The sequence below is a fragment of the Leptinotarsa decemlineata genome, unplaced genomic scaffold, assembly GCF_025532065.1.
Source record: "Leptinotarsa decemlineata unplaced genomic scaffold, Ldec_3_MD MMD2_tig00004307_RagTag_RagTag, whole genome shotgun sequence".
Taxonomy (NCBI): domain Eukaryota; kingdom Metazoa; phylum Arthropoda; class Insecta; order Coleoptera; family Chrysomelidae; genus Leptinotarsa; species Leptinotarsa decemlineata.
This window is the reverse complement of record NW_027412606.1, coordinates 18,049,408-18,063,450: the sequence shown is the minus strand read 5'-3', so window position 1 is coordinate 18,063,450 and position 14,043 is coordinate 18,049,408. Positions and strand designations below refer to the sequence as shown.

The 14,043-nt window shown below is 33.0% G+C and overlaps 1 protein-coding gene across 1 annotated transcript in view; it reads right to left on the bottom strand.

Annotated features, from left to right (window-relative positions):
* Positions 1–14,043, bottom strand: part of LOC111505504 (protein O-mannosyl-transferase TMTC1) — an 816,809-nt gene that overhangs the window by 708,125 nt on the left and 94,641 nt on the right. The window lies entirely within an intron of this gene.

Below are 14,043 nucleotides of genomic sequence, written 5' to 3'. Positions count from 1 at the left end.
GTAGGAAAGTTTGAGAAGAATTGAAATAAAAAAATGATATTTAATAATCATGATTATTTGTAAGGGCATGACCACATATAATATAGAATTGTTTCTATTTCTCTATTCATTTTCTCCTTCTTCTCTTCCTTTTTAGTCTAAAATTCTCAATATCTACAAAGGTAAAATGAAACCGTAACATAATTTGTGATTTTTTTTTGTGAGTATCACATTTTTCTTGCTGAAACCAAAGAAAAGTACTGGTTTTAAAAAGTAAACCTCTTAATGGAAGTTGAGTCAATAAGATCAATCAGGCAATACTAAGGAAATATGATGTATTGAAAAAGTAGTCTCCTCTCAATAGTGACTTTGAAAATGTAACTTCGGCGTCATTGAACTAACCCCCCCTATTTGTCATGAATCAAAATTTCAGCACTCCACTCACTCCTATCACACACCTTTGAATAAAAATGAGGAAAAAATCCGCAAACAGACAGTTTGCGCATTTTTGTCCTTATTTCTCTGTTCATTTTGAATTCATAGGTTCTGAGCAAGCATATTCACATCTGTCTATGGAACTGGAAGACAGGTCTCAAAAAAAGTGTGCATATTGGTATGTAGTTAATAGTTCTGAGAACAACAGGTGTTTGTGGTCTTTGTATATCATCTATGGGATGAAATGGCTCTTTTCGGGACATTCTTTGCTTGAAAATGTTGAAATATATATACGATATATAAATATCAAATTAGTTATAAGGAGACCTTCATTGAATAAAGATATTTTTCCTTGTGGAATTTCAAAATAGTTTGAAATACATATATACCAATATTTCTTAAAATTGAATCGTGAACAAAAATTTCTTGAAGCAGTTATGTTTAAACTATATATTTGATTGAAATAGATATTTTCGTCATTTTTGAACCACATTAGATTCAGGTTCGTAATGGTTACGGTTGGAAATGTATCGAATTTCAGTTAAATCGGACAGTAAATGAAAAATGTGCCTGTCAATCTGTATTTTTTTAATTACTAAATTATATTACACCCCCAAATGATTGCACTTGTGCTTCTGTTCAATCGATTGGACAACTTTTTTTTCATTCAGTTTTGCGCTGTACTAAGACCTTTTGAGATTAGTCTTCAAATCGGACTCCAAATTTTATATTTGACTAGAGACACACATCGTATATCTATCGACTGAATCAAAGTATAGATACGAAAGAGTATATCCGGGTATATTAGTGAAAAATTATCTAACAATATCGCAACCAATATAATTTGATTATTATTATCAACACAAAAGAGGTATACAGGTGAATTTTCAGATGCCCTAATTTACAAATGTCATATACCCTAACGTTGTTTAACCGATTTTAGTGTCGAAAAAATATTAAGAATGAGAAAAATACAAACAAATATCATGTAGTTGGTATTGACTTGAAAAAAATATGTTTTCAGCTTTCTTTGCCTCTTTATGTAATTATGAAAAAATATTGCATTCGCCCATTTCTGTTCTGAAATGTTTAACTCAGAATTTCCAGTTTTCTTAATACTCAGACCTTTTTTTTTACGATTTATTTTGAGAACTCTATCCTGATTTACAATGAAATATTTGAATAACATTTTTACTTCCAGGATAATTCCGAAATGAATTTCACATTTGCTTATTTGCCACAACACTTTTTCATGCAATAGGTCTGTAATGGATGTAGCATAGATATAGTTTGATGTAATTCTCAAGTTGTATTTTGTTTTTTGGAAAATCTTAGAATTTCTCAAAACAATTTTTCTAATTTATTTTTCTTTGGCTCCTTTCAGCTTCAGCGTCTTTGTATATTCGATCTATCACGTGGTGTTAAGCTATTAATACCTGGATAATTAATTCTACTCAGAAAAACAGGATTTGACTCGAATGTATTTCTATCTATGTACCATTTGTAGAAGGCATGTGAAATTTGAACTCCTTCTGTTTCAAGTATTGTGCTTCACAGCGAAATCTCTCAAAAACAAATAGATGACCTGCATACAATAATTCACCCCAAGCTTTTAATTTTTAGTTTAAAGAATTGAGTATCAAAGAAATGGCGTAAAAAGGTCAAAGATCATCAACAACGTAACCATGGCGTTAGAAGTTCAAGTATATTCTTTCCTTGAAGTATATTTCACTATCAATATCCTTTAGGAATAATTTAATCAACTGAACAAACTTCTGAGATGAGTTTTTTTTTCAAATAAGGTGAATAACACTAATTGAGGTAAGATGGACTCTTTTGTGTTAACAATTATTATCAATTACTTTTGGTTGCGGTTGTTTTGTTATTGATGTGGTTTAGGTATTAATGAACTAGTATCAACAATAAATATTGGTATTTATTTCAATAGTCTTACAATCCGTCCAGTTGCACTCACGGTCGAGCCCAAAGAGCGAGAGAGGTGCCAAGATCACTTTTATGACAGCCCCCATTCGCCGTGTCTTTGACCCGCTAAAGGTACCACATCATGAATGATAGAACAGCGGTATCGTTGGGGGTACTTTTGAACATTATACAAGCTATACCCTTAATACCAAATATTGATCTCACAGAAGTGAGCCAAGAATACATTTTTGAGAAAATTTCAACATGAAATAACTCCGAAACTATTAGCGATACTAGAAAAGCTCATGGTTGTTACAAAAATTTTATAAAATTCTCAATCAATATAATATTACGGGAATTAATATTCATTATAATATGATATATATTTATGAAACATTAAAGATATCGATAGCACATATATTTATTTATTTTCATTGAACGGGTTCAACTATTTGCAAATTTCACAATATATATTTTGAGAAACAAATTTCGGAAAAGCAATATACAGTACTTTTCTTTAATGTTTTCCCCCCTTTTATTTTTTGAACGGGTCAATTCAAAAAAATCGAAACATGGGATAATGAAATTGTTACATGAATACTATATTTTGGCGTAAAATTGACAGATGAAAATTTCAAGATGGTGGCAGGACGCCATCTGAGAAAAATTTACTGGAACACTAGAATATAAAGTCTTCACCTACTCCAAAATAGAGGAACTTTGAATATTTACCTGAATACATCGACGTTTAACTTTATAATTTGAGGAAGTTAGCTGATTTCAGTTCAGTTCAGTTCAGTTCGAAATGGTTGCTTCGAACTTATTGACATAAGAACAGCCTATCCGATATCTCATGCCGAACTTTTTCGAACACTAACGTCGATAACGTCGACAGTAACGAGTACTACAAATAAAACTAAAACTTTTGTCACAAACAGGAACTGAGGGATAAATTCCGAAAATATTGAGTTTTTTCCAAATATGTTCGAATATAAGGACCTTTTCTGTAGGTTAATGCATTTTCTCATTCAATTAATAGTTCAGGAATTTCTTGCAAAATACTAGAAAATAGTCCAAATATTGGTTTCTCAACATAGTTATGGATTTTCATTATAAAAAACACTTGATGATGAATTCAGTTGAATTTACTATCTGGTCTGAGCTCTATCTTAATAATAACAAAACTGGTTTGAATTCAAGAAATTCTAAATAAACTGAAATAAGGGGTAATGCATCCTCAAAAATTATTTTTCGGGAATATGTATGTATGAAATGAGAGATTCTACCTTGCATTCGTGCATTCGTGAAAGTGATTGGTACGTCAAAATTGAAAAAATGTTAATGAAGTGAAGAAAGCTTATTTTTATAATAGGCAAAAACACCTGAATCAAACGTTCAACGGTTAAACATTATGATGAAGACTTGAAAAGAGAGACTGATGATAGAACTTAGGATACGTCGGAAACAATCATCATGTGAATTTCTATGGAAGATATTTACAATAGGCTAAAAAAACCTAGAGAAAAACATGGTAGACATTATACAGAAAAATCTATCACCGTACTGTTTCTCACCTTTCCTTGCAGAAAAAAAATACAATCTCTGACTTGAATAGATTGTGTAAGAAATTAGAGAAATCTCGTGAATGGTCTGATAGATATAAACCACCTCCTTCGCATAAATCAAATCTTTCAGGACCTGATTTAAGTTGTACCGCTTTTCAAGTATCTCATGATGTTTTTCACAAGAGAACATTCAATTCACATACCGTGTATTTACCGTGAACTCTATTAAATGTTGGAACTGTTCTCGAAATGGTCACTCTCATAGTGAATACTGCTCTCAATAAACACTGTTTTGTTATGGTTGTGGAAAAAAGGGAATAACGAAATTTGAATGTTTTAAATGTAATCCAAAACACTTCAACTACAACTACAACAAATCCAGACATAAAATCCAAGAGAAATGAACAAAAATAAAAGTCAAAATAGTAAATTCAAAAGGGTGGAAATATTGGTTAGAATTTGTCAAAAACTTTTCATATTCAGGTAGAAATTCTCATAAATTATCTTGTAAACTACCTTGTTATCTGCCTTCAAAACTAACTTACAATAAAAAAATAGCATGGCAACACATATCAACACACCTTTCCTCAATCCAATCTCTGAAAGAAGACCAAATGATGACCGTCCCTACCTCAGAGTTCAAATTTATAGTAATGAAATACTATACCTTGTAGATCCTGGGAGTTGTTCTTCTATATAAGGTTCAAATGGACTTTTCTTGTTGCAGAAATAGGACATCAATATTAAGAATGATAATCTCTTACAGATTACCACAGCTGATGGTGTACCACAAGATTGGTTAGGATACATTTTTATACCTATTTCTCTTTCAGGACACGACAAAACGATGAAAGTTTTGATTATTTCTCCTCTCAAACATACCCTTATCCCAGGTATTGATTTTCCAAGTGACTTTCAAATCACAGTAGATTTTCTCAGGGGATCTTATGACCTGCAACAGCAGAAAAATTTCTCTGTGGTGAATACCATCCAGTCTTGTGGAGACCTTTCAGCAGCATAGGGTAACAGATTGAAAAACGTTATAGATTATTTTTCAAATATTGCACCAACTGATAGTTTAGACAAAACCCATCTACTTCAGCACAATATTGACACTGGGTCAGCTGCTCCAATCCGAGAGCGACAGTATTCCTTATCTCCTGCAATGCAGAAACACCTCAACGAGGAAGTGGATAATATGCTGAGGTTGGGTATTATACAGCCTTCATAGTACACATGGTGTGATCCCGTAGGGTTGGTGGAAAAAGGTACAGGAGAATATAAATTTAAGATTGCAGGAAGTTGAACTCTGTAACAATCACTGATGCTTATCCTATGACTTTATGACTTTATCCTAAGCAAATTGAGAGATGCCAAATTCCTCTCCTCTGTTGACTTGAAAGAAGCTTCCAATCAAATTCGTTCGACACCTTCCTCCCGTCCTGGAACTGCTTTTGCTATACATTGTAGAGGCTTTTTCTAATACGTTGGAATGCCATCTGGTCATCAAACGATGTATCGTCCAATGGATTTACTTATTGGTCCATCCCTTGAACCATATGTTTTTATTATATTGACGATATCATTATTGCAACTACAAATTTCAACACCCATATGGAAATCTTGCTCAAAGTCAAACGAGCCCTAAGCAATGGTAGCCTCACGATTGATTTGGAGAAGTCACAGTTATGCAGACCGTCTCTGAAATTTCTCGATTATGTTGTTGATCGAGAAGGTCTGAGAATGGATGACTCTAAATTTTCCCCTATCTTGAACTATGAAAAATCCAAAACAACTATACAAATCAGGATACTGGTTTGTATAAGTGGATATTAAAGAAAGTTTTTCAACAATTTTTCCGCCTTATGTAGTCCTATTACTGACCTTTTACGAGGTCGTAAGAAAGGCCAATCGATCGTATGGCCAGAAAAAGCTGACAAAGCTTTCGAGAAAATCAAAAGGTCACTTACTACTATCAAGGAGGAATTGTCGAGTAACTTATCTGAGAGGAAAATTGTATGTACTGAAAATAGGTTTGAATTTTTGGAAATGTTTCATGATGATGAAACTGCAGGTCATTTGGGTATTTCAAAGACATTGGCTCGTATTCAAGAACTATGTTCTTCACTTAGCCTAAGGAAAAGTGTGTATCGCTATGTTTATAAGTGTTCTACTTGTGCAACATGCAAGTCATCAAATCTACCTCAGGCTGGATTAATGGGTCTCTACAAGGATATGATTTTTCCGTTTCAATTAATATCAACAGATCTATTAGGACCATAGCCTAAATACAAAAATGAAAATCATTATGTTTCAGTGGCAGTAGACTGGTTCACAAAAGTTTGTTTCAGTATATCCTTCACCTAATCCCACGTCTTGGGCCATCATAAAGTTTACAAAACATGGGATCACTGAATTCACAAAATTGCACAGGCAATACGTACCTCAAAAAGCGATGTCACTAGTTATTCAGTGGCATTCTCAACTTTTGAAGAAAATGTATCGATCTCAGGCAATTATTATGGCAAAATTGCCGACAACTCCAATAATATTGTCACTATCACTGGAAAAAATTCTAGAATTGATGATTCACTTACCAGAAATTTTCACCAAAATTTGTGAAAGAATTCAAAAAGCCTACAATCAAAATACTGAGGTTTCAATCTCAGAAGTACAAACAAGTACAAACCTGGAGACAAAGTTTTGAAGAAAAACTATGTTTATCTAGAGCGGGAAACTCATTTTCTGCGAAATCAACTTCAAAATATATCCCTTGCATTGTTGATAAAGTTCTTTCCCCTCTGATATATTTCGTTGAAAATTTTGATGGTACTGATCTTGGTAATTGGCATGTAAAAGATTTTAAACCTGATCCTACTTTTCTTGATTCAGATGATGACTCCGAAACACAAACTGATCAAGATCCAGATGATGAAGTATATTAAAACATGACAGATGCACAGTGTACGGCTTACGACTATCACTGTAGGGGCAGACACCAACCTGTCGGTAAAACTCCGTCATTAAGCCACTATAAATGTTTTGTGAATCGATTCAGAACATATTCGCATGTGAACATTTTGATTCAGCTCAGTCAGTTATTGAAATCGTATCAAATTTTTTTCCAAGAAACTAGCTTCGTTTGCGTTTTTAATCTACTATCTGTATTGAATTTTAAAATCCACGTATGTATTTCAGTTTATTTCTTCAGTATAAATAAATCTTAAAAAAACTAATACTACCATCTACCGTCGTCGTTTTCTATTTTGTTTTCCTGGTTTCTGGATCAGTACGTTCTGACATGTCTCTATTCAAATATATCTTTGATTGCATGACAAAAAATTTTTTGGAATAATTTCAACATGAGTATTCAATGCATATGTCTTGTCATGCCAAATTGAAATTTTCTTTTAATCAAAACCTTCCTGGACTTGCACAGCTTACTGAGTTGTTATCTTTATCTAGTTTACTAGCTTCAATCGAGAGGGAGATATTCATTGGAACTATCAACAGGTATCATGATATCAAAAGTTATTTTGTAAAACCAATGTGTGAATTATGTTTTGTGTAGACGCAATTGTCTTGTTGGATAAATATGTCCTAACAATTATTTTATGCGGCTTCGCGCAATAAATTATCTCAATTCCTGAAATATATCTTACACATAAGTACCTAACTTATCTTTGAGATATGATAGCCCAAATTATCTGGTATATGTGTATATCTATAGAAATCATCGATTTCAGGAAACAAATTGTTTACTGGGAGCAAGAGTTGTTTCAGATAGTTCATATTGATAGATTCTAACTATACTTGTTTACTTGTTTGCCTCAAAGAGTTTTGATGAACAGTCCAAACTCTACTAATGTCTTGTCTCAAATTTATTTTCCTAAATTTTTCCCAATTTCACTACATATCCCGCAATAGATACTCTAATGAGGGAGTTATTTGGAAGTGAGCGATGCTCACTCTGGTGGAGTGTGAGCATCGCTCAGATGTGACAGCTGGCTTGCTGGTGGGGTCCTTGGAAGGGTGGAGTTGGGGGGTATTGTCTGCGCTAGCGTGGAGGCCTAGGCCAGTCAACGTGTGAAGCTCGCCTAAGGGCGGCCCGGCAATACTACTGGGCGATTATGAGCTCCATGAATCCGTTGCAGCTGAGGACTAGTTTGCAGCGCCAGAGAAGAAATGAGGGCATTTCTAATATTTTTCAATTATATTCAGTGAAGTTTCAATATTTCAGTCTGGTAGTACTATATCTTACCACAGTTGAAGGTAACAACTGGTTAAACTGATATTACCTTTTCTTTCACCACAGATGCACCGACTGGGGATTTCATGGTCGAGTTTTGGCATGGTTGGTGGTTGTTTCAAAAATTCTGGGAGCACTGGATAGGGATGTTTTCACCAGTGCAGCTATTACCATCTGGCAGCGAAGAGGGCATTCAAACCAGACTGCTTGTGATAACTTCTGGCTTTGCTGTCAGAGTTGTCAGACATTGCATCTTTTTATGTTTTGTTTTCCCTTTGCTTTCTCTCATAGTGTATAGTGTTCTGAGAGTGGAGTTTCAGCTTTGTGAATGCTATAATTTACGCTTTCTATCCATCTCAAGTATGAAAAAAAGAAAAAATCCAAAGCTTCCTTTTGAAATTTTATTGAACAGAAAGGGAGATATGTAACGGTTAAACGTTACATAGTTTGAAATAACTGAATTTATCATTCATATGAGCCCACTATCTAGTGACTAAGAGTGAAACTCAACATCTGGATTCGTTCTATGAATCAATAATAATGATTTCGTACATACAAGAGCATCTTGCAGAGCCTAGCCGCAAATCTAAAATGCTTATATTTTTACAGAACGCAATGTTGAATTTGGGTCAGTAGACATTAATAAAATACGAATGAGCGAATTCAATTTTTCTCGAAGGGAAAAGGGCTTGCTCTCTCTTCCGATCGCACGATCGTGTGAACAACATCTATTAGATGATTGATCGCTTGAGTTGTATCACGTTGTTTTACATATCTTGACATAATCTTTCTGTTTCCACTTAGAAACTTCATGAAGTGTTGGTTGTTTTGAACGTAACCTCAGTTACGTGGAAGGAGAGTTCCTAGAATTATTCGTTTTGGTTATCAGAAAATGGCGGTATGCATGGTTTCATGCAATCGATATCTTGGTTCATCTTCATGATCCTTCAGTAATCGAGTGGTTATTTCTTCCATTCATGGATATTTTTAGGGTATTCATCGTGAGAAACATATCAATTCAGTTTTCACAACATCGTGAGACACATTTCTGATTTTAAAGAATTTGACTGCATCTTCATTTTCACAGCATTTGGTTGCATAACGAATGAAATTCCAAAAGGATCTCAATCAATTTGTTGGGAATAGAGGCTGAACGCTGTTCCTGCTTGGGAAATATATATTGAAAACGCAGTAATCCACGTGGTATCCTGTATTTCAAGGCTGGAGATAATTCTAGGTGAGTATTAATACATACATTTTTCTTCGATTTTGAAAATCAGTAATTGTGTATTTGACATCACCTAGATTCATTTTTCGAGACGCCAGGTCCACTAGGAATTTGTCTTGGAAGATGGAATTTCATATCTTTCTTACAAATTATTAATTTTGTGTCTTACCTTCATCTTATCTCCATTTCACGTCCCCCTCATTATTTTTGACTTTAAAAACATTTGATTAATTTCAATCAAATTTCTTGAACCCAAGATTCATCCACTTGAGAAACTTAGATTGCATAAGATTTTGTGAAAAAGTACTTGATTATCTCTTTATCGGAACCCTCTAGCAAGTTAGCAGATGTTTCGATTCTGAAGAACAGAGATTTCTTCATAGTTTGATATCTTTTCTCTTCCAAACTACTTGTATATATATATCAATATTGATAATATTTCGTACATATCAATAGCTTCAATCATATATATATATATATATATATATATATATATATATATATATATATATATATATGATGTGTTGTTTTTTCGGGTGTTCATCCGTTGTGTACTATTCGATAGTCGACGTTTCGCCATCATCTCAGATGGCATTATCAAGACGAGTTACTGCTTCGCGGTTACACCTCTCGGTGTAACCTCTCGAAGCGAAGCAGTAACTATATATATATATATATATATATATATATATATATATATATATATATATATATACAGTGTCACCGATAAAGTCCGCATCAAATGGGAAACTTTTTTATTTATCGTTTTATGTGAAATTTGATTTTGGCAGTAGATTTTGCTTAAGAGATGATGTCAAATGGCGTCTACAGAATAGGTCACGTGATTTCCTCAACCTGTCAAAATTGACATTTAAAAAAAGAAACATCGAAAAATGACATTATTCTTCGAAATATCCAAAAATATCAAAGGATAAAAACATTTTCTTTTGTAATTTTATACTCACACACCAAGTTTCAAACCCATAATAAGTATTTTATATTTTCACTATTTTTCCGCATTCCTGCTTTTTCTACTTATCAAAATTCAAGCACACCTGTACTAAATCATTTATTTTAACTAAACTCGTCACCGAATTTCTTTTTTTGTAATATAATAATATTTTAAGAGCCTCTTTGATGTTAAAAACAAATTTTGAAAAATAAAAGTTGTCAAACTTGATGCAAAGTTCATCTAGTTTCAACGGGGCTTTCCAAACTATACAGTACTTGAGTTTTTTAATGAGCAAATGGCCTCACAATATGAATTAGAACAAAACGGAACATTAGGAAACAATATCTTAGAGTGTTTATTGTTTTTTTAACAAAAAATACAGTGGAATTTAATCTTAATTAAAAGGAACTGAAAATAAACATGTACCTATACCTAATAGCAAAAAAACACGAAAAAAAGACTCACGACATTAAATACACTACATTTCTGTATGTCTTCCATCGCGTTCTATGCAGATAATTGTCCTTCTTGATACATCTTTTATTGAGTTGCTGATACTCACAGGGTTTATGTTTAAAATAGAGTTTCTAATAACAGTTTCTAGGTGATTCACGTCACGAAAAGGTCTTTGTTTATAAACGATTTGTTTTAAGTAACCCCACAAGAAAAAATCTAGTGGGGTTAAATCTGGCGACCTAGGCGGCCATATTTGCTCCATATTTCGCCCAATAACTTTGCCCCTAAACATTTCTAATAGTTTCTCTTTGACTTGTCTTGAACTATGAATAGGAGCCCCGTCGCATTGATACCACAGACTGTGTCTTATTTCAACCGGCATATTGTCCACTATATCACTGATCTCAGTATTTAGAAATTGCAAATAATCCTGACAAGTTAAATTGTGTCTAAAAAAGAATGGTCCCATTACCTGATTATTTAAAACACCGCACCACACATTTGTTTTGAATGAATATTGGTCCCGACATTCTATCACAAAATGAGGATTTTCCTGAGCCCACCACCTACAATTCTGGGAACTGACTACGCCGTTCGATGTGAAGGTAGCTTCGTCGGTCCATAGGATTTTGTAAGGAAATTTTCTGTTTAATTCTACTTCTCCTTGGTACCAGAAAGAGAAATCTAGTCGAACATCGAAATCTCTTTCCTTTAAGGTATTTATAAATTTGGGTTTGTAGGGTTTGAATTTATTTTTATGTAAAATTGCTCTTACGCTTTCTCTTTTAACGCCAGTTCTATCTTCAATATTGGTAATACTTGATTTTCCCTGTTTGATAACATCCAGGCAGACAGCCAACTGAACCTCATCATTATTGCGTGATGGATTATGATGTTTTTTAAAAGTATTTTCAACTGAACCAGTCAGTTTGAATTTTTTTAAAATCCTACTTACAGTGGATTGCTGTACATGTCTACCAGGATGTCTTGCGTTAAAAATATCAGCCACTTGTCGATGCAATGTGTTTTCACCACAAATTAGCACAATTTCAATTTTTTCTTGTAAAGATAACATATTATTTTAATTTTCATACATTACATTGAACTAACGGGCATTAATTTATTCAGTGACAGTGACGTTTTCTAAAACACATTATGTAGTTCCATATTTTTTCACAGCCTACCCAGTTTTTTCAAATTAGTGTTGTTAGCGGAGTAGGAAAATGTAAATACTATGAGTTTTTTCTTTTATTGAATGAGCTTCAAGAATCACGAAATGATGTTTCCTAATGTTCCGTTTTGTTCTAATTCATATTGTGAGGCCATTTGCTCATTAAAAAACTCAAGTACTGTATAGTTTTGAAAGCCCCGTTGAAACTAGATGAACTTTGCATCAAGTTTGACAACTTTTATTTTTCAAAATTTGTTTTTAACATCAAAGAGGCTCTTAAAATATTATTATATTACAAAAAAAGAAATTCGGTGACGAGTTTAGTTAAAATAAATGATTTAGTACAGGTGTGCTTAAATTTTGATAAGTAAAAAAAGCAGGAGTGCGGAAAAATAGTGAAAATATAAAATACTCATTATGGGTTTGAAACTTGGTATGTGAGTATGAAATTACAAAAGAAAATGTTTTTATCCTTTGATATTTTTGGATATTTTGAAGAATAATGTCATTTTTCGATGTTTCTTTTTTTAAATGTCAATTTTGACAGGTTAAGGAAATCACGTGACCTATTTTGTAGACGCCATTTGACATCATTTCTTAAGCAAAGTCTACTGCCAAAATCAAATTTCACATAAAACGATAAATAAAAAAGTTTCCCATTTGATGCGGACTTTATCGGTGACACTGTATATATATATAATGTGTTTTATAATTATCCTTAGATATTCTGTGGAACAGTAAAAGTACAACCGAAATTGAGTTGCTCTGAAAAGAGAGGAGGATTTTATTACATAAACCAGTTTTTACATTTTCAACAAAACATTCTTCAACATTAATTAATCTCAAACTGACCTGAAAAGAGAAACAACATTTAAAGCTATTGCTTCACCAGTTCCTATTAATTGTTTGAATTGCAATATCTTCTTTAACATAAGTAACCTACATATTCATCACATGGAGACATGTGACCCACAGAACCATAGATTCCAAAGAGTTCACACATAAACTATACATCAAAGTTATTACGCGGCAAATTCAAACTGAATGAAGTGTCACTCACTCCGTTTACATCTCCCCTCCCAATTTAAATACAGTTTTGCTCTATTACTGGAATAAGCTTTGTAATATGGAAGAGATTCGACTCTGACTTTTTGTGACCCGTGTTTACTTTGTAAATTGAATTGGATATTTTGTCTACAATTTGATAAGGTCCAATTTTCAATACATCTAGTTTTTTTCAGTTTAACCGATTTCCGTTTTCAGCATATACAGAATCTCCGACTTTTAGTTCATAATGTTTTCTATTTTTATCAAATCTTTGTTTATTATAATTGTGTGATTTTATACTATTTTCTAAGGCGGTGTTTCGGTCTCGTAATAGATGATTCTGTGTTATATTTTGTTTCAGTTCATCTGGTAGAATGTTAATATTTTTTCCCTCCAATAAATATTTCGGGGAGAACCTTGTTACACTATGTTCAGTTTCATTATATTTTTCCGTGCATTCATGAGCAATAGTTGTCCAAGCAATTTTATTCCTCCTTTCATTAATCTTACAACGAATTTTATTAACCAAAGTTTGGTTTAATCTTTCATTCAATCCATTTGAAAATGGCGCATTTACTGCAGTGAAAACTATAGGTATATCTTCTTTCTCTAAAAATTTTTTGAAATCCTTTGAATTTATGCCAGGATATTGGTCTGATAGAATCAAGTTTATTTATAATCTTGTGTTACTTTTTGGACAAGGTTTATAAAATCATTCGCACTCTGTGTTTTGGATGTCAAAATATAGGCGTAACGAGTGAAGTGATCTACTAGAAGATGTAAATATGTTTTGGATGAGCACCTCCAAATCCAATAGACACTATTTCGAACGGATAGGTAGCTGGACCTAAGTGAGACATTAGTCCGAACTTGTATTTTCCTCTAGATTTATTTTTTATACAGACCTCACAGTTTTCACACATTTTTTTATATTATCCAATAAATTGTTAGCTTTATAAAAGGGTTTGATCTTGTTTTCCATTTGTTTTCTTCCTATATGACAGTAGTAGTGATGTACATGTTTTATAATATTTTCAC